This window comes from Bos taurus, chromosome 17 (genome assembly GCF_002263795.3).
Source record: "Bos taurus isolate L1 Dominette 01449 registration number 42190680 breed Hereford chromosome 17, ARS-UCD2.0, whole genome shotgun sequence".
NCBI lineage: Eukaryota > Metazoa > Chordata > Mammalia > Artiodactyla > Bovidae > Bos > Bos taurus.
This window is the reverse complement of record NC_037344.1, coordinates 9025153-9051384: the sequence shown is the minus strand read 5'-3', so window position 1 is coordinate 9051384 and position 26232 is coordinate 9025153.

Sequence of the window (26232 nt, the reverse complement as noted above, 5' to 3'; positions counted from 1 at the left end):
AGGCTATGGTTTTTCCAGTGGTCATGTATGGATGTGAGAGTTGGACTGTGAAGAAGGCTGAGCGCCAAAGAATTGATGCTTTTGAACTGTGGTGTTGGAGAAGACTCTTGAGAGTCCCTTGGACTGCAAGGAGATCCAACCAGTCCATTCTGAAGGAGATCAGCCCTGGGATTTCTTTGGAAGGAATGATGCTAAAGCTAAAACTCCAGGACTTTGGCCACCTCATGCAAAGAGTTGACTCATTGGAAAAGACTCTGATGCTGGGAGGGATTGGGGGCAGGAGGAGAAGGGGACGACAGAGGATGAGATGGCTGGATGGCATCACTGACTCAATGGGCGTGAGTCTGAGTGAACTCCGGGAGTTGGTGATAGACAGGGAGACCTGGTGTGCTGCAGTTCATGGGGTCACAAAGAGTCGGACACGATTGAGCCACTGAACTGATCTGATCTGATCTGATGTGGGATCTTCCTGGATCAGGGATCGAACCCACGCCTCCTGCATTGGCAGCTGGCTTCTTTACCGCTGACCCACCAGGGAAGCCCTGTAATGTTTTTTGATACTGAATCTAGATCCTGTACAAATTTCTCTTTTGCCAACTTGCTTCACATTAAGCTTTTTCAGTAGAGGATGCTAGAGGAACTCTATGCACATCCTGGTGCTCTTGCTTTTCTTCTTGCTTCTTCAGTGCAGTGGCCAGCAGGCACCTTCATGTAAGAAATTAAGTGATATACATTCTCCAGCAAGTTTTTCTGGCACTTTGGCCAGCATCTCCTCAGTGAGTTTTGCAGACACCCCAGCAAGTGGCTTTTCAGTGAGCACCAGCACTCCAGTGGGCAACTTCCTTGGCAGGGCAGCCCAGGAGACCCACACATGTTTACCCACATCAGGCCCACCCCTAGCGAGTTTCTCCAGCACTCCAGCCGGTTGTTTTCTGCTTGACAGTTTCAGCTGATGCTACCTCCATGCACTTCCGTGTTACCCAGTGGGTTGCAGCCACACCCTCTCCACCAGCCTAAATCTCAGCCTTAAAGGGAGTGGGATAGGGACTTCTTAGTTTATTTCTTGCTTGTGAATTGTCTCTCATTTCTAGAAGTAGCAGCTGGTCCCTTCATCTGCTCTTTCAGTAATCTTTAGGATTCTTTTTACCCCTTCTAGTATTATGATTCTTTTGTCTATTTAATAATTCTGTATGTTAAAGTTTTCTGTTCAGTTTGGTGGGTGTGGTTTCTCCTGATTGGACTCACCCACCAGTCCAAAATAAAGGATTTCCAAAACCTGAACCTACGCTGCTTTCAGAGGGCACCTACAAGAGAGACAGGACCCGTAAAAGGACCCTCACCCATTTCCTTACAGATAGATTAGAAATGGCAGTACTGAGTGGAACTGCCTGGGAGTAATGAGGGGTTCACTAAAGGTGGTGTTTACCCGTAAGTTTTTGCTACTTCAGCTTATCCTTCTGGGTCCTTCCTTGTTCACCTTCTTCCCATCTCTAGTTAACTGTACTATCTGTGTGGATTCTATCTGCAAACATTTGATTAAGCCTTAGGCTTTACCTGAAATTATCTACCTACCTCAGGGAAATACATAAATAAATATCTATATATTTGTATGTATATATTGTAATGTGCTTAGTTGCTCAGTTGTGTCCACCTCTTTCTGGTCCCATGGACTGTAGCCCACCAGGCTCGCCTGTCCATGGAATTCTCCAGGTAAGAATACTGGAACGGGTTGCCATGCACTCCTCCAGGGGATCTTCCCAACAAAGGGATCAAACCCAGGTCTCCTATATTGCAGGCAGATTCTTTTTCATCTGAGCCACCAGGGAAAGCCCAAGAATACTGGAGTGGATATAGCCTATCCCTTCTCCAGGGGTCTTCCCAACCCAGGATTCAAACTGGGGTCTCCTGCATTTCAGGTGGATTCTTTACCAGCTGAGCTACCTGGGAAGCCCATATATTATAATATATATATTTATATGTACATAGAGATAGGTATATCATGGAAAGCCTAAATTATATATATGGCTAAATTATATGTATATTAATAATATATTATATATATAGATAGATAGATAGATAGATGCCATGCCATGCTAATTTGCTTTAGTAGTATCTAACTGTGCAACCCTATGGACTGTGGCCTGCCAGGCTCCTCTGTCCATGGGGTTCTCCAGGCAAGAACCCTGGAGTGGTTTGCTATGCCCTTCTCCAGGGGATCTTCCCAACCCAGGGATCAAACCCAAGTCTCTTGTATCTCCTGTATTAGCAGGCAGGTTCTTTACCACTAGTGCCACCTGGGAAGCATATATATAATACATATATATATGTATATTCACATATATAATATATATATATATATAATATATAAGGCTAAATTATATATATATATATAAATAATACATAAGGGTAAATTATATATATACAAGGCTAAATTATATATATGGCTCCCCAGGTGGGACAGTGGTAAAGAATACACCTGCCAATACAGGAGACACAGACACTTGGGTTAAATCCCTGGTTTGGGAAGATCCCCTAGAGAATGAAAGGTCAACCCACTCTGGTATTCTTGCCTGGGAAATCCCAAGGACAGAGGAGCTTGGCAGGCTACTGTCCATGGGGTTGCAAATAATTGGATGACTAAGTGACTGAGTGTGCACGTGTGCACACACACACACACACATACACATATACATACACACACACACACAAAGTCAAGGTCTTCCTAGAAAAATTAGGGTTTCCCTAGAGGAAATCATAGAATCTAACTTTTGTTTATTTTCCTAATATAATCTAATTTTTATTTTCCTTTTGACAGTACAGAGTCACTGGAATTGCCATTGTCCATGGTTTGCTGCTCTTAATGGAGAGTCTTTCTGAATAAGTTCTTGTGTGTATCCAGTAATAATTTTTTCATGAGTAACCATTCTGAGAATAATTGACTAACTATTCTTATATTCCTTCTGAGATTTAATGGGAAAATATAAGATTTTCTCATTTTTCAGTTATGATTTTCTTGCTCATTGGGTCAAGGGGCCATCTAATTTATAGAAAGAGTTTTTGAATACTTTCACAGGACTCTGATTAAAGTGATTGGCTTGAAATATGCATTGTCTTTACCATGTCCTTAATTCTGAGTTTGGATGCAGTTAAAGAGATGCTGATATACCTTAGTTTACATGCTTAGAAATAGGTCTCATATTTAATATGCATATTTATGAAAAATAAGCTATAATCAGCATTTGGGCCAATGGCCTCATCCCAGATTTATAGCAGTAAAATACTGCAATGCTGACTTCTGATTGATAACCTTCATAAGTGGACCACACACCTTCCAATATGTTCTCATTTTATTTTCCTGTGAATAAAATTGGCATAGAATTACATTTTGGGGGGAACTATATACTGGAATCAAGATTGCCGGGAGAAATATCAATAACCTCAGATATGCAGATGATACCACCCTTATGGCAGAAAGTGCAGAGGAACTCAAAAGCCTCTTGATAAAAGTGAAAGTGGAAGAGTGAAAAAGTTGGCTTAAAGCTCAACATTGAGAAAACAAAGATCATGGCATCCCGTCCCATCACTTCATGGGAAATAGATGGGGAAACAGTGGAAACAGTGTCAGACTTTATTTTTCTGGGCTCCAAAATCACTGCAGATGGTGACTGGAGCTATGAAATTAAAAGACGCTTACTCCTGGGAAGGAAAGTTATGACCAACCTAGATAGCATATTCAAAAGCAGAGACATTACTTTGCCAACAAAGGTCCGTGTAGTCAAGGCTAAGGTTTTTCCTGTGGTCATGTATGGATGTGAGAGTTGGACTGTGAAGAAGGCTGAGCGCCAAAGAATTGATGCTTTTGAACTGTGGTGTTGGAGAAGACTCTTGAGAGTCCCTTGGACTGCAAGGAGATCCAACCAGTCCATTCTGAAGGAGATCAGCCCTGGGATTTCTTTGGAAGGAATGATGCTAAAGCTGAAACTCCAGGACTTTGGCCACCTCATGTGAAGAGTTGACTCAATGGAAAAGACTCTGATGCTGGGAGGGATTGAGGGCAAGAGGAGAAGGGGACGACAGAGGATGAGATGGCTGGATGGCATCACTGACTCAATGGACATGAGTTTGGGTGAACTCCGGGAGTTGGTGATGGACAGGGAGGCCTGGCTTGCTGTGATTCTTGGGGTCACAAAGAGTCGGACATGACTGAGCGACTAATTTGATCTGATCTAATCTGATATATTGGCTGCATGTATATTAAATGCAGAATATTTTTACTTATTAATGGATTCACTGAGGTGGGAGGATTGGCAATTATCTAAACTCATACACTGACCTTAACATAAGTGCTCAAGTAAATATTTGTTTTTAACAAAGTGGCTTTTGCAATCTACTATATTTCTTCCATGAGCAGTTGCATTTGTACCTTGAGGACTGTATGTCAGGATCTTAGAGAAGCCTATGCTGTCTGTCACTATTACACTGTCACACCAGGAAAAGACAAACGTTCCATATAGAATTATTTGATACAGATATTGGAAGATTTAAGGAAAAGTTTTCTTACCATTTTTAAAGTCTTTACTGAATTTTTTACAATCCTGGTTCCATTTTGCATTTTGGTTTTTTTGACTGGGAAGCATGTGGGACCTACACTTCCTGACCAGGGATGGAACCTGCATGCCCTGCACTGGAAGGCAAAGTCTTAACCACTTATCGGAAGTCTTTTATTGGAAAAAAGAATTTAAAGATAATAGTGCATCATTTCTAGAGTGTGGAATGGCAACCCACTGCAGTACTCTTGCCTGGAAAATCCCACGGATGGGGGAGCGTGATAGGCTACAGTCCATGGGGTCACAAAGAGTCAGACATGACTGAGCGACTTGACTTTCACTTTCTAAAGTGTGAAGATGTAAAACAGAGGCAAAATTGAGTTTTCTCCATCTTTGTGGTCAGCAGCTTCATTCACTGATTTTGCATCTTAGTTATACTTTAGTGTGAAACAACCATAAAAATTTCCATGTCAAATAAAAACAGCCTCAAAAATGATGCTTCCTGCTTATGGCATTAGTGCTATTATGGAACACAATTCCTGTGTTTTGAAAAACAACAGAGTTTGTTACGAAAATGAGCTTCCCCAGAGAGTGCCATATGACTGTAGGCTATTAATTATACAGTTTTATTGCAATCTTTTATTCAGAACAATAGTGCTCTTGAGGTCCTGTGGAACTTTTCTCCCATGCGATCATGTCGAGTTTTGATTAAACATCATTATACACAGTTCATTAACAATGTATCTTAAAATGAGTTTTTGATTGAACATTTTTATTGGTCATTTAGTATAATTGATGGATTCTGTTGAAATTTCACATAGAAAATTTGCCAGGAGAGTTATAGTATTTTTCATTATGTATCATTATGCCCTTTTCCCCTAAAATTTTAGAACCCATGTTTCTTTTTAAAAATTAACTTCCAAAAATTAGATATTGATCTATAACCAAGGCAGTTGCTCCCTCCATAGCTCAGTTAGGAAAGAAGCAGAAACTGGCAATGTTGAATAGGAATAAGAAAAATTTGGGAATTTAAATAATCCTATTAGCTTAGCCCTCTTTTCCCTAGAGCCCAAGTCATACTTTGGGAGAGAAAATGAACTTTTGAAGTGGATAAGGGTCCTTTTAATGCATCACTAAATAATCAGTTTCACTGGATTCTTCAATATTATTTATTATAGTGTTAGTCTTAGTGTTGACACCTTCTGTTCTTACATTAATCACAGGGTTAAAAATAGTTTGGTGATGGGTCAATTAATTACTTTTTCTAATGCCTTTATATTTAGAGAATATTAAGAATCTCTTAGACATTATTCAATGTGTTAGTAAAAACTGCCTTGAAATTTTTTAATAGTAAATTTATTGTCACCGGAGATGTTCAAGCAAAATGCTTGACAGCTTAACACTGGGAAGGAGAAAATGGTAAAAAAATTTAAAAAGCATCATTAATATTTCTTCCAACTCTAACCTTTCATAAATTACTCACATGATAATAGCAAAGACGTAGGAGAAAGGCAGAAAAAAAAAAGAGGAGGAGGCAGAAAAAAAAAAGAGGAGGAGGAGTTTGAAGATTGATACTGTCTGCTTTCAGGCAGGTTACTTAAATTCTCTGGGTTTCTGTTACCTTATCTCAGAAAATAATAAAATTGAATTAGATGATGTTATAAGTTCTTTCCTCTCAAAGCATTCCTTGATTCTGTATTTTCTTGCTGCTGCGACTGCTGCTAAGTCACTTCAGTCGTGTCCGACTCTGTGCGACCCCATAGACGGCAGCTCACCAGGCTCCCCAGTCCCTGGGATTCTCCAGGCAAGAACACTGGAGTGGAGTGCTGTTTCCTTCTTCAATGCATGAAAGTGAAAAGTGAAAGGGAAGTCGCTCAGTCGTGTTCGACTCTTAGCGACCCCATGGACTGCAGCCTACCAGGCTCCTCCGTCCATGGGATTCTCCAGGCAAAAGTACTGGAGTGGGATGCCATCGCCTTCTCCATTTGTGAGCTAATAGTCCTAATATTCGGAGAAGGCGATGGCACCCCACTCCAGTACTCTTGCCTGGAGAATCCCACGGACGGAGGAGCCTGGTGGGCTGCAGTCCATGGGGTCGCGAACAGTCGGACACGACTGAGAGACTTCCCTTTCACTTTTCACTTTCATGCATTGGAGAAAGAAATGGCAACCCACTCCAGTATTCCTGCCTGGAGAATCCCAGGGACAAGGGAGCCTGGTGGGCTACCCGTCTATGGGGTTGCACAGAGTCGGACACGACTGAAGCGACTTAGCGGCAGCGGCAGCAGCAGCAGCTCACAGATATACTTCTAACTCTGGTGAAATCATATAGATTGAACAGTTAGAATTTAGTCAACTACCCAGACATTTTGAGGTACCACAAGTGGTCAATCTTCTGAAACTTGAAAGAAAAAGAACCCTGAATACCAAGTCCATATTTTATCTGCTATAGAACTCTCTTCCTCCTCTTTCTGTTTCTTTGTCCTAAAGATAGATAGATAGATGACAGTCCACCCCAGTATTCTTGATGGGAGAATTCCATGGACCGAGGAGCCAGTTAGGCTACGTTCTATGGGATCACAGAGTTGGACACGACTCAAGCGACTTAGCATGATGTATATACACATACATATACATACATACACTAAACTATTCAGTAGGTGGTGTTTAGAGTTGCACCTATATATGTGTGTGTGTGTGTGTGTGTGTGTTTCCCATGGTTTGTTGCTTAATATTTTATTCTCTGTGTAGAAAGAACAGATTATGAAAGTAGAGTTCAATAATCTAACCTAGGAATAGGATGGGAAGAATGAAGTGTCTTTATGCCAATAAAAAGATCTCCTGGGAAAAGCATAGTGAAGTGAAGTGAAGTGAAAGTCACTTAATAGTTAATAATCCTAGACTCTAACCTTCAGTCTGTCTTGACCAAATAGGACAAACCTAGACAAGCTAACTCATCTCTGTCAACTTCACTCTCTTAGCCAGCCTGTGGGCAGAGAATGGAAACATCCTTGGAAATCTCTGGCAGGGTATCTGGCAGCCAGCAGGCCCATGAAGTAGTCATGGGTTCTGAATCTTTCTCTAGTTTTTCATCCATGAAGTGAGGGGTTTGATCTATAACACAATCATTAAATTAAAAGACGCTTGCTCCTTGAAAGAAAAGCTATGACAAACCTAGACAGCATATTCAAAAGCATAGATATCACTTTGCCAACAAAAGTCCATATAGTCAAAGCTATAGTTTTCCCAGTAGTCATGTAGAGATGTGAGAGTTGGACCATAAAGAAAGCTGAGCACCAAAGAGTTGATGCTTTTGAACTGTGGCATTGGAGAAGACTCTTGAGAGTTCCTTGGACTGCAAGGAGATCAAACCAGTCCATCCTAAAGGAAGTCAGTCCTGAATATTCATTAGAAGGACTGATGTTGAAGCTAAAGCTCCAATATTTTGGCCACCTGATGTGAAGAACAGACTCATTGGAAAAGACCCTGATGCTGGGAAAGGTTGAAGGCAGGAGGAGAAGGGGACGACAGAGGATGAGATGGTTGGATGGCATCACCAATTCAATGGACATGAGTTTGAACAAACTCTGGGAGATGGTGAAGGACAAGACAGCCTGGCGTGCTGTGGTCCATGGGGTCAAAAAGAGTCAGATACAACTGAGTGACTGAACAAAAACAACAGCAATTATTGTCAAGGTTTTCTTTTTTTTTTTGAAGCTGTATAAAAGCTTTTGAATAACTGCAAATTTTACATGGCATTGCAGTGCATTAAACAGATAAAGCTAAACTGTTCTGATTGGAGTAAAAGTAGAAAGCCTAAAACTATCTTTACTGGTCTTTTGTGTTTATTTTGCCGAAGGTTTGATGTATATCTAAGCTTTTGATTGATGCATGTGTACAGGAACATGAGCACATATACATATGCACAAGCACACAATCACAAATCTATTCAGCGCCTTAAATCATTAACTGTTTCTTGGTCAATACACATTCCATGTGAATTACACATGACAGTGGTCTCTAGAGTTCTACCTTCTGTTCCCCTTTGGTAATTCTTCCGACAGCTTATGATTAAAGGGGGTTAATACTGATGTGGTGAATGATCACAATCCTTTGAAACTGTGTTGGAGGTCATCCTTCTGTAAATAAAGAGTGTCCCCCTGACTGCAGACAAGCTTGACTCGGACAGAATTCAATAACGGATGTCATCTATCTGTGCCACTGACTGCGGGTGCTGGAATTTTTACTAAAATTACCATTTGGGGTCCACCCTGCTCAGATATCTATTTTTAACAATATATGAAAAATTTATTTTAATTCAAGACTGCTTCTGCTTCTGCTAAGTCACTTCAGTCGTGTCCGACTCTGTGCGACCCCATAGACGGCAGCCCACCAGGCTCCCCCGTCCCTGGGATTCTCCAGGCAAGAACACTGGAGTGGGTTGCCATTTCCTTCTCCAATGCAGGAAAGTGAAAAGTCAAAGTGAAGTCGCTCAGTTGTGTCCAACTCTTAGCGACCCCATGGACTGCAGCCCACCAGGCTCCTCCATCCATGGGATTTTCCAGGCAAGAGTACTGGAGTGGGGTGCCATTGCCTTCTCCAAATTCAAGGCAATATAAATACAAAGGAACCATGCAGTTTAGCATAAATCAGAGTGTCATAATGACTGTATGTATTTTACTAAATATTTAACTTACTGAAACAATATCTATACTTAGCAGCATGGCATAGTTGCGAGAGCCATCAGACTCAGACAAAACTAATTTCAAATCCTGGTTCTTTCACTTATTAGTTTTGTGACCTTGAGCAATTATTTTATCCTTGCTAGGCCATGATTTCCTCATGAAACCATGAGTTCATGAGGAAATAAGAGTTCATTCCTCGTTTGGGTTGCTGTTTGATTTAAAAGACAAAAATCTATTCTGGAGGCCAGCACTGGACCAAACTCATAGAAGATGTCCTTTGTGTTAATCGCTCAGTCGTGTCCAACTCTTTGTGACCCCATGGACTGTAGCCTGCCAGGCTCCTCGGTCCATGGAATTCTCCAGCAAGAATATTGGAGTGGGTTGCCATTCTCTTCATCAGGGGATCTTCCAGACCCAAGGGTCAACCCCAGGTGTTCTGTATTGCAGGCAGATTCTTTACCATCTGAGCCACCAGGGTAGTCCTAAGCCCTTTGGCTGAAGTGCTGCACCGGTACAGCTTGGTTCCTTATCTTACTTTACTCTTTTCTCTCTCTACTTCTGTGTCAGTTACTTGTCATTGCCAGAGTCTTGAGCTGATTTTCTTTTTTAAATTGGAGTATAATTGCTTTACAGTATTGTGTTGGTTTCTGCCACACAACAATGCAAATCAGCCATAATTATGCATATATCCCTTCCTTCTTGAGCCTCCTTCCCCTCTGGGTCATCACGGAGCACTGTGCTGTCCATTTTACACATGATAGTGTATATGTCTCGAGCTGATTTTTATGCTAACTCACAGAGATGCTCAGATTCTGTGTTGTTAGTTGTTAAATATTTACATACCACAAAGAATAAATGTCTGCCTTAAGTGCATGCCTGCCATCCTCTCAGCTACTAATGCTGTACCACAGATTCATGCAGTTAGCATAAGAAACCAGGTTTCTTTCAAAATGTGCTCTGCAAAGTACCTGCTATTGTCACAGGTTTACCTAGAAATGTGCCATCTCCCTCCCTCTTGTTAGATATTTTTTAGGTAGTTATGACTCCAGTTTATATACCACGTGAAAGTTCAGGCTCTTCTGTGCCAAAAGCACTAAGTCTCGAATTAAACTCTCACGAATTTAATGTGGAGACAAGACACTTGGGGATCTTACTAAAAATGCAGAGTCTGGTTCAGTAGGTCTGGGGTAGGGCCTGAGCTTTTGTGTTTCTCACGAGTTCCCTGATGTTCATGCAGCTGATCTGCAATCCTCAGCTTGGGTAGCAAGACTCCAGGTCCATCCTGGGTCACATTGTCAGTCATTCCCGTGGCTCTTCCACCGTCTCTTCTGCCCACCTGGTTAGAATAAGCATCTTTGGTTTTGTGTTTATTTTTGTTTATTTACATATTCCATCTTGGCCATGTTTGAAATACCAGCAAATCCAAGAAAACCTTATTGCCAACTTTGAAATTTTTAGCTGTTTTTTTCCCAAAAAGTTATCTTCTAAAAGAAAAAAAGCAAACAAAAACAAGCCCACAAATTTTTGTCAATTTTAAATGCTGACCTTGCTTTATATAACTGCCTTCTTTGAAAATTTAATCTTTTTTGATGATCTTATAGGTTGATTTTCTAACCAAAAAGAAAGTAAACATTTATCATCTCATGGAAAAAGCCCATTATTATGATTTTTAATAAAACGATATCAGTGTGTGACTATGGCCAGCCCCCTGTAGGGCAGGCATTTGTAATAACACACTTTCTTCCTAACTTGCATTAGACAGTGAGCTGTCTGTAAGCTCTCTTTAATCAATGAGAATGATTCAGATGCGATGGCTCTTCATGGATTTATTCATTCCTCAGTAGCCACATTAAAGGTCTATCAGGTAGCTGTTGGGCTTTCTCCACATCTCCCCTCCTGCCCCTAATCCTAAACCATGAGAATATTCAGAAATGTCATAAACTTCATTATCTTAAGAGCTGTTTCTTAAGAAAACTCTGGGCCAAGCATTTTAGAATATATTATCGCTTAAACACAGATTCTCATTGACAACATTCTGTGGGCATCCATTTAATATTAATATTAAGCCAAGGAAATAATGGTCCTTGTTTCTTTCCCTTAAAATGACAGGAATAGTGGGTACTTGTTCCTTCTGAAAAACAGGAAATATCTAAGCCAGCAGCATTCACACTGGTGTCATTACTTGCCTTACTTCAGTTATCGATTGAACCTTGCCAAATTCTTCACGATGCATCTGTCTACCAGGGAGGGAGAGGCTTGTCTGAGAGATTGACTTGTAAAGGTTATCTCAGGATCAAATGATGTGCTGCTCCCTGTCTTTTAAAAAGTCTTGAAACCCCAGGAGACCAGGTAGTCCAGACAGACAATGGGGCACCTGGCTATAATTTTCTAAAATTATTAATATGTTAATATAGTTGGTACAGAATTTGGACTTAGTTCTTCAGAAGGGATGCACCAGCCAAGTACGTGCTCATCAGTACTGTTTTCTGTTCCCTTGAAGCAACTGAAATCTGAGTATTTTCCAGGGTTAGAACTCAAGAGTCCCTGGGAGTTTCCTGGATCCTGGAAGTTCTTACCTACCTGGTCATTTACCTGGTCATTTGCAGGGTAGGAGGGAAGGGGACAGAGCAGCCAGGATCGGAGGTCTTGGATGAGTTTATCTGTGAATCTCATAGAGGTTTCTTATTGGTCCTTTTTCCAGCATTTTAATGGGTTGTATTTTATTTTGTCCCTTCTGTTGAATCTAGACTGACAGTACCCCAAAAAATCTTGCCCTGGGGTCTGCCCATCTGTAAACACAAAAAAAGGGGTTGTGGAGGCCTCAGTTTGTTCTGTCAATTTGGAGAATTCTTCCTTGCCAGTTTTTATTGCCCCAAATTTCCCCTTGTCCTTTTTTCCCCTTGCTTTTGGGGATCAGTGCCATATGCATCCAATCTCTCTCTTCATCTCTCAGAGGAAAAAATTCTAAATGGTGAATGATTACATTTTACCAGCAATACATTTCAAGCTGGAGGAAAGAAGTCCCCAAACTCATATGATTGACTCCAGGTCCCCCTTTACCTGCCACATAGTGTAGAGTACAGGGCTTCAGGCTTCGTTTGGACAGACTTGGCTGTTGTTTTCCTGGTCTTGGCAGAGGCTTCTGTATACATTTGTTCTCATGGCTGTATGCCAACCTAGGATATTTCTTTCTGGGTGCCTGTTCCCCTTTCTGTTTGCATGGATGTGCAAGCAAGGGTTTGTAAACACATATGCAAGTGAAATAGATTCACGGTGGATGGCTTCTGTATGAGAGAGAAGGATATTTATTTTAAAGGATCAAAATAGAAATTTGATAAACTCAAACAAGGATGAAACAGAAGCCCCACCACAGAACAACACTGCGATACTTTGATAATTGGGTTCTCCCTATGTTCCTCATTTCTCTCTGGAACACCACCTTATGTTGTACAAGCCTTTCTTTAGGCCAACAATTAGACAACCAGTAGGTGACAGAGACCCGCCCTGAACAAAAAGATATTTGGAAGAAATTTTCTTTTATCTCCCATGGACTGAAGATGAGTTTCATTTATTTATTCTGCTGCAAGAAGACCTAGCAGCAAGCATGAAGTTACTCAGATATAGTCTCTATTCCCACTTAAGATGTCCTTAGATATCCCTGAATCTTTTTCTTCCCTTTATCCCCGGAACTAACTTTCAGAAAAGCAAGAAAGTAAAAAGAATATATTCTCAAAATAAAAGGGAATTTGTATAAAGCACTTTTCCTAAGGAAAAGGAACAAAAGCTCTTGCTTATTCTACCACTGCAAACTACTCTTGGCTCTCAAGAATAAATTACTACTACTGGAGTCAGCTCTTCACTTCCAGAATTTGCTCTGAAAACTGTTGTGACTCCATGGGGACCCTGTCCTCTGCAAATCTGTGACTCCTTTCTGGACTCTGATCTCACTTCAGGGGAGGGACCATTCCCTTCTACTTGAGAAGAAATGCAGTTGGTCTTGGTTCCCATCCAGAGTTTATTTTTATATTAGGAACAGCACTTCTTCCGTGGTTGATCAATGACTTATCCAAACTGGATAATGGCTAAAAAGAGGTACAATGAACAGGGTAGTCCCTATCTGGTTGTTCATTTCCCTCTAGTTTTAGGCAAAGAAAATTCAAGTCTTTCAGATGGATCCAAGAACTCCCTAAGAATGAACAGACATGATGTCACTTCATTTTAGCTTCTGATATTTGATCTTGGTCCTGAATATTAATTAGAAGGAATTATACTGAAACTGAAGCTCCAATACTTTGGCCACCTAATGCGAAGAGCTGACTCATTAGAAAAGACCCTGATGCTGGGAAAGATTGAGGGCAGGTCGAGATGGGGGCAACAAAGGATGAGAGGTTGGATGGCATCACTGACTCAATGGACATGAGTTTGAGCAAGCTCCAGGAGAAGGTGAAGGACAGGGAAGCCTGGCATCTGCAGTCCATGGGGGTACAAAGAGGCAGACACAACTGAGCAACTGAACAACAGAAAACTGGATTCACATGAGGCATGATATTGATCCACACTCCAGCCTCACGTTTAGCCCTCTCCTCCATGACTGACAGTTCCCACCCTGTGCTGAGACACCATCTGTCTCCTCAGTTCGCCCCCACAAGGATGGAGTTGTCATTGATGCGGCAGCCAGGAATGCAGCAACAGACACTGATGCCAGACGACACAGGTGGTTGGGAGCATTGAGAGTCACGAGAGAGGCTCAGAAAAGACCAGCACTTTCATTACTGGGATGAGATGCAATTAGAGGCACGGTGGCACTGTCCTGATCTAAAAAAAACTGAACCAAGTAGTTGACACTGACTCCCTAAATATGTCCATTACATTCAGAGATGGTAACAAACAAATCATATCAGTTATCATTCAGTAAAAATTTACTATAAGACTTCAGTGTAAACCACCAGACTTAATGCTTCCTTTTATCTGTGGAGCTAGGATGGGATGAAGAATGTGTTTTCTGGTGGTCAATGTCTTTAACTGTAGAGTTCACAGTATAATCAGAAAAAAGGTACAGAAATTTTCCAAATATTTTCTCCCAAGATGACCTGTTGGATGACTATTCAGATGCTAAGAAACCATTTCCCAGAGGCGATGATATTGTTGGCTATACTAAACTATCTCAGGTAATTGAATCTGTTTATTATTTCTTGTTTAAAAGAATGAAGAGACGTAATATCTAATGATCTAAGAGAGCTTAAGAGATATATGACTGTAAGGAAATTATATAACACTTATACAACTTGATTCATTATCTTTCCTTTCTAATACTGAGTCAAACTCTGATGAGAATACTCAGCATAATCCTTATCCTTCATTTGCTTCTTCAATCTCATACACAATTCACCCCAATGGAGTCCTCTTGATCCTTTAGGGTCTATCTTTCTCTTTATTCCCATTGTACAATCTCAGTTCTTCATCTCATCATACCTGCCATGAATGCTATAGTGGAATCTTGTAACCTTATCTACAGTCTGTCTCTAATCTCTTCAAATAATTCAGAAGATTTATTTTAAAACAAATCTGATCACCATGGATGTGAGAGTTGGACCATAAAGAAAGCTGAGCACCGAAGAATTGATGCTTTTGAACTGTGGTGTTGGAGAATACTCTTGAGAGTCCCTTGGACTGCAAGGAGATCAAAACCAGTCAATCCTAAAGGAGATCAGTCCTGGGTGTTCATTGGAAGGACTGATGCTGAAGCTGAAGCTCCAATACTTTGGCCACCTGATGGGAAGAGCTGACTCATTTGAAAAGACTAATGCTGGGAGAAGGCGATGGCACCCCACTCCAGTACTCTTGCCTGGAAAATCCCATGGACAGAGGAGCTTGGTGGGCTGCAGTCCATGGGGTCTCGAAGAGTCGGACATGACTGAGTGACTTCACTTTCACTTTTTCACTTTCATGCATTGGAGAAGGAAATGGCAACCCACTCCAGTGTTCTGGCCTGGGGAATTCCAGGGATGGGGGAGCCTGGTAGGCTGCCGTCTGTGGCAGAGTCCGACATAACTGAAGCGACTTACCAGCACCAGCACCAGGTGCTGGGAAAGATTGAGGGCAGGTGGAGAAGGGGATGACAGAGGATGAGATGGCATCACTGACTTGACGGACATGAGTTTGAGCAAGCTTTAGGAGTTGGTGTTGGACCGGAAAGCCTGGTGTGTTGCAGTCCATGGGGTTGCAAAGAGTTGGACATGACTGAGCAACTGAACTGAACTGAACTGAGTCACTGTGCTCTTTCCTGTTTTATTCTTCTCCCTAGCACTTATCACCTTTAAATTTACTACATACACTTATTTATTTTGCTTATTATCTTCCATTCCCCTTGAAATCAGGAGCTCTTTTCTGTTTCTTTATGGCTATAAATGCTGGGTCTAGAATATACCTGGCAGATTCTAGGTGCTCAATAAGTGCATTTGAATGTTTTAAATCTTCTGCTTAAAAATCTGTCTCGCCTTTCTGTTTCCTCCAGAATGTAGTATAAACACGTTAACACTGGACTTAAAAGATTTTGATGCTGGTCTCAACCTGATCTTCCACCTCCTTTCCTTGCATCTTCCTCTGTGCACACCTTTTGTTCAGGTAACCTGAGTATCTTATCATTCCTTAAGCTTGCCATCTTTTGTCCTGTCTTTCCATTTGCAAATGCTATTCTTCTCATCTAGAAAACCCTTCCCAAGGCTCCCTAGAACACAGCTGGTGTTGATAATTGTCTCTTCAGTCATCCTGTCAAAATTCTTCATTCATCCATTTATTCTTTCATTACTTGACCAACCTCTATACATTCTTGAAGACCCAGGTGAATTTTTGTCATTCCTATGAAGGCTTCCTAAACTCCCTGAATAGGGATTGGTCACATTGCCTCGGTGCTTTCATAGTACTTTATGGAACTATCTATTTGGTTCCTATCACATTGAGTTGTAATTTATCTTATATGCTTTCTTTGTCCTCCTGTGGACTATGAGATACTCCACAGTAAGTAGTGAGTCATTTATCAACTTGTCCCAGTATATTTTACAGTGCTTGGAATGTAATGGGTACTCAATAAATGCTTAGTGAATAAATGAGTAGCTAAGCTATTTGGAATAGATACATGGTTGGGGCAGAAGGGGTCATTGTTCTAGACTGAGGATTCAGCAGATGAACTCCATAACATTCTATCTATCTAGATACTTGAAAACTCTCAAGGAGTTTATTTTGCATTTTTATATGATATACATATTTAAATATTACTAAATAATAGTTTACTTTGTGTGAAATTCTTAAAAAGCAAAGAAATAACAGAGAGATCTTAGAGCTATGCACCAAATAATATAATAGTGAATTATATATACTGAGTAAAGAATAGTGAAGTCTGTGGGAAAATGTTTAGAGCTTCTTAAGTCTCAATGATCTGTACCTAATTGTCTAGGAAGCCACTGAAAATGATGAATGATTAAGAGGACAATACTTGGTTTCCTGAGCAGAGAAGTTAACCATTTAAAAACAACAGCAAAAAAGTACTACACAAATGTGATGATTATCCTTTTTTTTTAAAGTGATGAATACACCAAAAAGTAATTATTTAAATCTAAATATAATTTGGTTTGAAAGTAGGTACTCTTGTGTTTCCTGAATGCCAAAAAAGAAGAATTGCCCAGCCATTTTGTTTTTTAATCTGTCATTCATGCCTCAAATCCATGTTTGTTTGTTTGTTTGTTTGTTTGTTTTTGCTTATTTTTGTTTCTTTTCCAACCTCAAACTGCCCACAGAGAAAACAAAAAAAGATTTTTTTAAAGGACATTGTGAATGGGCAGATAACAGGGCTTTCCCTAAGAAAGGGTACTTCTTAAATGAACTGACAATTTTATTTGGCGGTATAAGTGAAAAACTAGTGTAGAAATCTCCCCTAAGCATCATTATTACTATTTCATGAAAATGGAGACTGGCTTAGACATATTTCTGTGTGCCTATCTTCATCCTCCAGGACTGAGGATTCCAAGCAAATTGCTGAACCTGCCGTGTTTGGCTATTTATCTGTCTTCCATCTGCACATAATATAGACCTCACATTGTTCATTTGGGAGGCCCTGTGATTGTCCAAATGTCTATTACAAAGTAGGGTGTCTTAGTCCTCTAGGGTAACTGGCCATGGTACCAATAGACACAGATGGTAAATAAATGCACTAATATGCTCTGTTCATGGTGGAAATTGCACAGAAATAATATATTAACTTGCAAGACTTTCTTCCCATCTTTGTTAGAGTATTTTTTGAGGCCATGTCTGTAAACACAAAATGAAGTAGAGATTTAAGACAATTACCTGGGTAATATTTGGGGGGGATGAAATTACAGTTAATTATTAATAAAAAATATGTTATTAATTTTAATCTGAACCTGATCAACCAGGAGACTTTCCTGATGGATTTCACCCAAATTATTTTTAAATTTACTCTGCCATGTTTTCTGTGTAGTCAAAATACTAGTATACTTGGGTGCTTGAAATCCAAAGCTATGTTTCCTGGTCCATGAGGAGAAAGAAGAAAATAAATGGCAATGCTTTCACTATAACTCAACTGTTATTTATAGGATGTTAAATAAGAGCTTAAGTTTATTTATAAGTTGGGAGCACAGGTCTAGCCCCACATAAGAACAGGACTGTGATGAAAGCAGTTTGTAAGTTTACATATGTAATGCAATTCCCTGGTGGTCTGCTGGTTATGACTCTGAGCTTCCACTGCAGATAAAATGCTGTTACATATATTTTCAGATGGAGCAAGAATGATGATAAGGGATAACTAAAGAGCTCTAGATGTATATGAAATTTTCAGCTGGAAATGAATCGTGTCTTTCATTAATCAGATCCTGACAGCCTGGAGGTCATTTTCACATGTTATAACATTTCTATACACATATACGGTAAGGCAAGGACCTCTGTTTGGTATTCATTCACGTTCAGTACATGAGTGTTGGCTGATCTTGCAGGAGAAGGCAACACACGTGGGAGACATGTCTGCTTCCTTTTTGCCTTCAGATTCTTTTAACCCCAGCTTCTTGCCTTTGCCTATTTTGCTGCCCCTTTTGCTGACTTTTAGTGTAATTTTTTCTCGTTTTGGTTTTTTCTTTAGCAAATTTCCCTCAGAAATTGTAAGAGTAATTAATGTTTCTTAAAATTAATTAAATAATGTAAATATACATAAGGAAAGATAATTAAGAATCTTCCCCTAGCTGCTTACCCTGCACCCCTTTTCTTCATGACCATATCCCATATCAACTTCCAGTAAGTGGTGATGTTAATAACTTGTGTGATCTTTACATTTTTCTTTTATACTACACATCTATATGTATAGAAAAATGTGTATGCACGTGTACATTTTTGGCTGCTTTTATTCCTATGAAACTTGGATTATACTAAACATATCACGCTCCAATCTACTTTTGTTACTTTAAAAATCATTATGGATTCAGAGGACAGTCAAGATGAAACCATATAAACTTCCTCAATTAACCTTCTTCAAGGAATACATCAACTTCCCAAGTGGTGCTAGTGGTAAAGAACCCACCTGCCAATGCAGGAGACATAAGAGAAGTGGGCTTGATCCCTGGTTCAGGAAGATGCCCTGGAGGAGAAAATGGCAACCCACTCTAATATTCTTGCCTGGAGAATCCCATGGACAGAGGAGCCTGGCGGGCTGCAGTCCATAGGGTCACAAAGAATCAAACACGACTGAACATGCTGAAGTACACAGAATACACCAAAGCTATAGCTATGTATGGAACAATTGTCACTGGAAAAGAACTGATAACTGACTGGACACATCCTCTACAACAAGGAGTAAAAGGGACACATGAAGATAGCTTAGTGAGTCAGAAACATCTTGCCAAAAAACTGAGCCATGGTGCTATAGGATTGACCCACGATAGGGAAGAATTTCACAAGATGGAGCTGCTCCTTTGGAAATGAGGGCTTTGTGCCCTACACTGAGTGCATTAACATTTGGGACCTGTGCTGAAGAAATAAGGCCCCCCAAATATCTAACTTTGGAAACCAACAAGGTTTATGCCTATAGGTCCTAAGGGGCACATACAAACACAGCCTTGCCAAAATCATGGGCATGCCCTTACCCTGCTCTCAATGCTCTTCCCTGTGTCATGAAAACAGCGGGCATGCCCCAACCTCAGCATGCTCCCACAGCCTCGCTAGAGCCAGTTGATGAGCACAGTCAACACAAGGGAAGCCCCTTGATCGCCTGGCCCTGGTGGCCAGAAATACTTGTGTTCCTGGGCTCCATAGAACTCAGGAGAAGAATGGATACACACATTGACAACTTCATAAAAGAGACAATATGAGAAAGTAACAGAAACCAAAGAACTGACAAATAAAGTAACAAAACATACACTAGAAGGATCCAATAGCAGATTAGATAAAGCAGAAGAATGAACCAGCAGCCTGGAAGTCAGGGTAGTGAAAAGCATCCAAACAGAGCAGCAAAAAGGAAAAAGTAGAGATGGCCTAAAGGACTTACAACATCAAGGGGAATAGCATTTGCATTGTAGAGTCCCAGGAAGAGAAGAGGAAGAGATAAATGGGCTGGAAAATTAGTTAAAGAAATAATGGCTGAAAACTTCCCTAATTGGGGAAGCAAATAGTTATCCAGGTTCAGGAAGGGCGGAAAGTTCCAAATAAGAACCCAAACAGATCCAAACCAGAACACATTATAGTTAAAATATCAAAAGTTAAGGATAAGTCAAAAATTCTTAAAAATTTCAGGAGAAAAACAATTTGTTATGTACAAGGGAACCCCATAAAATGGTCAGCTGATTTTTCATCAGAGAGTTTGAAGGTCAGAAGGATGGGGCATGATATATTCAAAGTTACTAAGAGAAAAATTTCCAACAAATACTCAGCAATGTTATCATTTGGAATTGAAGGAGAGAGAAGCTAAAGGAGTTCATCAACACTATCAGATCAGATCAGATCAGTTGCTCAGTCGTGTCCGACTCTGCGACCCCATGAATTGCAGCACGCCAGGCCTCCCTGTCCATCACCAACTCCCGGAGTTCACTCAGACTCACGTCCATCGAGTCAGTGATGCCATCCAGCCATCTCATCCTCTGTCGTCCCCTTCTCCTCCTGCCCCCAATCCCTCCCAGCATCAGAGTCTTTTCCAATGAGTCAACTCTTTGCATCAGGTGGCCAAAGTACTGGAGTTTCAGCTTTAGCATCATTCCACTATACCAGCTTTATAATAAATATTAAAGGAACTTTTTGAGCTGAAAAGAAAAAAAACACTGACTAGCAACAAGAACACATATGAAAATAAAAATCTCATTGGCAAATACATAGTAAAGGTAGTGGATTTACCACTTATAAAGCTAGTATAAGGTTAAAAGATGAAAGTAAAATCAATTATAACTCCAATGATTAATTCAGGGATACACAAAACAAAAAGATGTAAAATATGATATCGAAACACAAAAATATAGGGGAAAGTGTAAAAATATAGAGTTCTTAGAATGCTTTCAAATTCAGGTTGCTATCAACTTAAAATAGACTGTTGTATATATAGGCCATTAAGTGCGAACCTCACTGTAAGCACAAAGCAAAACCCTCCAAGCTGGAGTCAAGATTGCTGGGAGAAATCTCAGTAAGCTCACATAAGCAGATGACACCACCCTAATGGCATAAAGTGAAGAGGAGCAGTAGAGCCTCTTGATGAAGGTAAAAGAGGAGAGTGAAAAACCTGGCTTAAAACTCAACATTCAGACGATGAAGATCATGGCATCCAGTGCCATCACTTCATGGCAAATAGATGGGAAGAAATGAAAACGGTGATGGACTTTATTTTCTTGGACTTCATAATCATTGCAGGGGGTACACCCATGAAATGAAAAGACACTTGCTCCTTGGAGTCATAGAAAAGCTATGACAAACCTGACATCTTATTAAAATGCAGAGACATCACTTTGCCGACAAAGGTCTGTCTAGTCAACGCTATGGTTTTACCAGTAGTCATGTATGGATGTGAGAGTTGGACTCCAAAGAAGGTTGAGCACCAAAGAATTGATGCTTCTGAACAGTGGTGCTGGAGAAGATTCTTGAGAATCCCTTAGACAGCAAGGAAATCAAAGCAGTGGGAATCAAGTCTGAATATTCATTGGAAGGACTGATGCTGAAGCTGAAGTTCCACTAGTTTGGCCACCTGATGTGAAGAGCTAGCCTATTGGAAAAGACCCTGATGCTGGGAAAGACTGAGAGCAAGAAGCAAGAGGACGAGATGATTACATGGTATCATTGACTCAATAGACATGAGTTTGAGCATTCAATATGTCAGCAAATCTGGAAGACCCAAGAGTGGCCACAGGACTGGAAAAGGTCAATACTCATCTCAATTCCCTAGAAGGGTAATATTAAAGAATATGCTAACCATTGGACAATTGCACTCATTTCCCATGCTAGTAAGGTCATGCTTAAAATCTTGTATGCTAGGCTTTAGCATAATGTGAAACAAGAACTTTCATATGTCCAAGCTGGGTTTAGAAAAGGAAGAGGTACAAGAAATCAAATTGCCAACATTCACTGGATAATAGAGAAAGCTAGGGAATTCCAAAAATAATCTACCTCTGCTTCATTGATTATGCCAAAGCTTTTGATTGTGCAGATCATAATAAACTGTGGAAAGCTCTTAAAAGATATGGGAATACCAGACCATCTTCCATGCCTCCTGAGAAACCTGTATGCAAGTCAAGAAACAAGTTAGAACCCTGTATGGAACAACTAATTGGTTCAAGATTGAGAAAGGAGTGTGACAGGGTTGTCTGCTGTCACTCTGTTTGTTTAATCTATACACTGAGCACCTCATGAGAAATGTTGGGCTGGATTAGTTATAAGCTGGAATAAGATAGGTGGGAGAAGCATGAACAACCTCAGCTATACGGATGATGCCACCCTAATTGAAGATAGTGAAGAAGAACTAAAGAGGGTGAAGGAGGAGAGTGAAATAGCCAGCTTAAAACTAAGTATTAAAGAAAAACCAAAAAAAAAAAAACCCCTAAGATCACAGCATCAGCCCCATTACTTCATGCCAAATAGATGGGGGAAAGGTGGAAGTAGTGACAGATTTCCTCTTCTTGAGCTCTAAAATCACTGCAGATGGTGACTGCAGCCATGAAATCAGATGTGCTTCTTGGCAGGAAAGCTATGATGAACCTAGACAGTGTGATGAAAAGCAGAGACATTACTCTGCCAACAATGGCCCATTAGTCAAGACTATGGTCTTCCCAGTGGTCATGTACAGTCGTAAGAGCTGGGCCAGAAAGAAGGTGGAGTGCCGAAGAAGTGATGCCTTCAAACTGTGGTGCTGGAGAAAACTCTTGAGAGTCCCTTGAACAGCAAGGAGATCAAACAAGTCAATCTTAAAGGAAATCAACCCTGAATACTGATTGGAAGGACTGATGCTGAAGGTGAAACTCCAGTATTTTGGTCATCTGATGCGAACACCTGACTTGCTGGGAAAGAGTGAGGGAAGAAGGAAAAGAGGGCATCAGAGAATGAGGTGGCTGGATGGCATCACCGATGCAATGGACATGAACTTGGGCAAACTATGGGAGATGGTGAGGGACAAAGAGACCTGGGGTGCTGCAGTCCTTGGGGTTGCAAAGAGTCAGACATGACTGAACGACAACAAGTATGTGTGTGTGTGTGTGTGTGTGTGTGTATTTTTTTTTTTACCATAATGGCAGGAAACTAGAAATAAATTACAAGAAGAACATTGCAAAATTCACAAATATATGGAAATCAAACAATATGCTACTAAACAACCCTGAGAAAAATGAAAATGCAGCTACAACATTCCAGAACCTATATGATGCAGCACAAGTAGTTCTAATTCTAAGAGGGAAGTTTTTAGTGATACAGTCCTACTCGAGAAACAGGAAAAATCTCAAATAAACAATCTAACTTCACATCTAAAGGAACTAGAACAAAACCCAAATTAGAAGGAAGGAACTAATAAAGGTCAGAGAGGAAATAAATGAAATAGAGTATGAAAATGCAACAGAAAATATTAATGAAATTAATAGCTGTTTTTTGAAAAAAATAAGCAAAGCTGACAAATGTTTGCTGGACTCACCAAAAGAAAAAAGAGAGGGCTCAAGTATATAAAATCAGAATTGAAAGAGGAGAAATTACAATTAATATCACACAAGTTGAAAGGACCAAAGAGATTGCTATGAAAAACTATATAGCAACAAATTGGACAACCTAGAAGAAATGGATAAATTCCTCGAAGCATGCAATTTTCCAACACTGAATCATGGAGGTATAGAAAATGTGAACAGACCAGTTACTAGTAAAAAGAACATGTCAGTGATTCAAAACAAAAACAAAAGCTGCCAACAAACAAAAGCCCAGAACCAGACAGTTTTACTAGTGAATTCTACCAAAGATTCAAAGAAAAATTTCTACAATCATCCCTCAGTATCTGCAGGGCATTGCTTCCAGAACTCTCTTTGGATATACCAAAATCCACTCACACTCAAATCCCTTATATAAAATGGATGTCGTGCATATAGTTATCCGTGTTCGTGAGTTCCATATTCACAGATTAAACCAGCTGTGTTTTGAACTTTATTCATGGTTGGTTGAGCCTGTGAATGTGACACCCAGGAGTAAGGAAAGTCAACTGTATTATCCTTCTCAAACCCTTGCAAAAAAAAGGAAAGGGGAGGAACACTTCCAAACTCATTTTAGGAGGTCAGCATTATCCTGACACCAAAACTAGAAAAAGATACCACAACAAAAGAGAAAATTTCAGGCCAATATCCCTGACAAACATAGGTGCAAAAATTCTCAACAAAATTTTAGCAAACTGAATTCAATAATACATTAAAAGAATCATACCCCATGGTCAAGTGGGATTCATTCCAGGGTTACAAGGATAGTTTAACATTGCAAAATAATCAACATGATGCACCACAATTAAAAAAATAATAAGTATCATATGATCATTTCAATAGATGTAGAAAAAGTGACAAAATTCAACCTCTTTATGATAAAAACTCTCAATAATGTGAGTATAGAGAGAATGCACCTCGACACAACAAAGTCCATATGTTATAAAACCATAACTAACATCATACTCAGTGGACACCATATGAAAAATTTTACTCAAAATGGATTAAAGACTTGAATTTAAGACCTGAAACCACAAAACTCCTAGAAGAAAACATAGAAAGTAAGCTCTGTTACATTGGTCTTGGCACTGAGCTTTTGGATCTGACTCTAAAAGCAAAGACAGCAAAACCGAAAATATACAAGTAAGACTGTATCAGACTGAGAGGCTTCTGAACAATAAAGGAAACCGTCTAAATGAAAATGCAGCTTCCTAAATAGAAGAAGCTATTTGCAAATCATACATCAGAACATATAAGAACCGAAACAACTCAATAGTAAAACAAAACAAAAAAAACAGTTCTATTAAAAAATGGCTAGATGATCTAAGTAGATAATTTTTAAAGACATGCAGATGGCCAGTAGGAACTTGTGAATATGTTTAAAATCATTAATTGTCAGAGGAATGCAAATCAAAACCCCCACTGAGGTATCACCTGTTAGAATGACTGTTATCCAAAAGACAAAAATAGTAAGTGTTGGCAAAGATATGGAAACCTTCATTCACTATTGGTGGGAATGTAAATTGGTATAGCCACTCTGGAAAACGAAATGGTGTTTCTTCAAAAAAAAAAAAAAAATAGAAATATCATATGATCCCACTTTTGGATATTTATCCCAAGGATATGAAAACACTAATGCAAATAGATATATGCACCCTCAGCATTATTTAAAATAACAAAGATATGAAAACAAGCTGAATAGCCATTGATGGGTGGATGAATGGATAAAGACGATATGGCGCGCACGCACGCACGCACACCCACCCCCACACACCAATGGCACACTACTCAGCCATGTAAAAGAAGGGAATCTCATCATTTGTGACAACAAGTTTGGACCTTGAAGGTATTATATACTAAGTGAATAAGTCAGAAAAAGACAAGTATTGTTTTATTTCAATTATACTAGGGAGAAAACTGAGGAAGAAACAAAACAAGAAAATAAATTCATAGATACAAAGAAATGACTAACGGTTACCAGAAAAAAAGCATCTTGGCAGGGGATAAAATGAGTGTAGGAGGTCAGCTGTATGGTGATGGATGGTAACTAGACTTATTATAGGGGTGATTGTTTTTAGTGTATACCAATATCAAATTATTATGTTGTATACTTGAAATTAGTATAATGCAATATATAAATTTTACCTCAATTTTTAAAAGGGGAAAGAACTGGCATTACATAATATAGAGATGAATAGTAAAATTCATGTTAATTAACTTTTACAGTTTTTTAGTTAGGATTACACTGAATAGTAAATAATAGCAAATAGCAAGCAAATAAACAACTCAGGAGACTGGAAACAAAGCAATAGCTTTACATCGGTGGTATCTTTAATAATGCTCCCCCCCCCCTGCTTTTTGAACAAGAAGCCCCACATTTTTGGTTTACACTAGACTCTGCAAATTATATAATAAGCCCTGATTATCAACATACCTTATGAGTACATAGAGTTGGAGCCTGAGGAAGGCTCCAAAGCGGAATCTTAAGAGACTATTGGGAACAAGCTTGGAACAGTGAGTTAAGGGAAATGGAGGAAGATGTTCCAGGCAGAGGGCATAAGATGCACCAAGGCCTATAGTCTAGAGAGAGCATGACTCCTGTAGAAAACTAGGAAGTGTTTGGTTTATCTGAATCTTGAGTTGGAGGAGTAGGGTTGAGGGATCTGGCAAGAAGTGAATCTGAATAATACAAGACAAGCCAGATCATGATGGTGCTGGTGCATGCTCCTTAAGTGATGGGAAAGCAATGGAGGGTTCTAAACCAGCGTGTTATCAGAGAGGGTGCATTGTAGAAACATCTTTAGT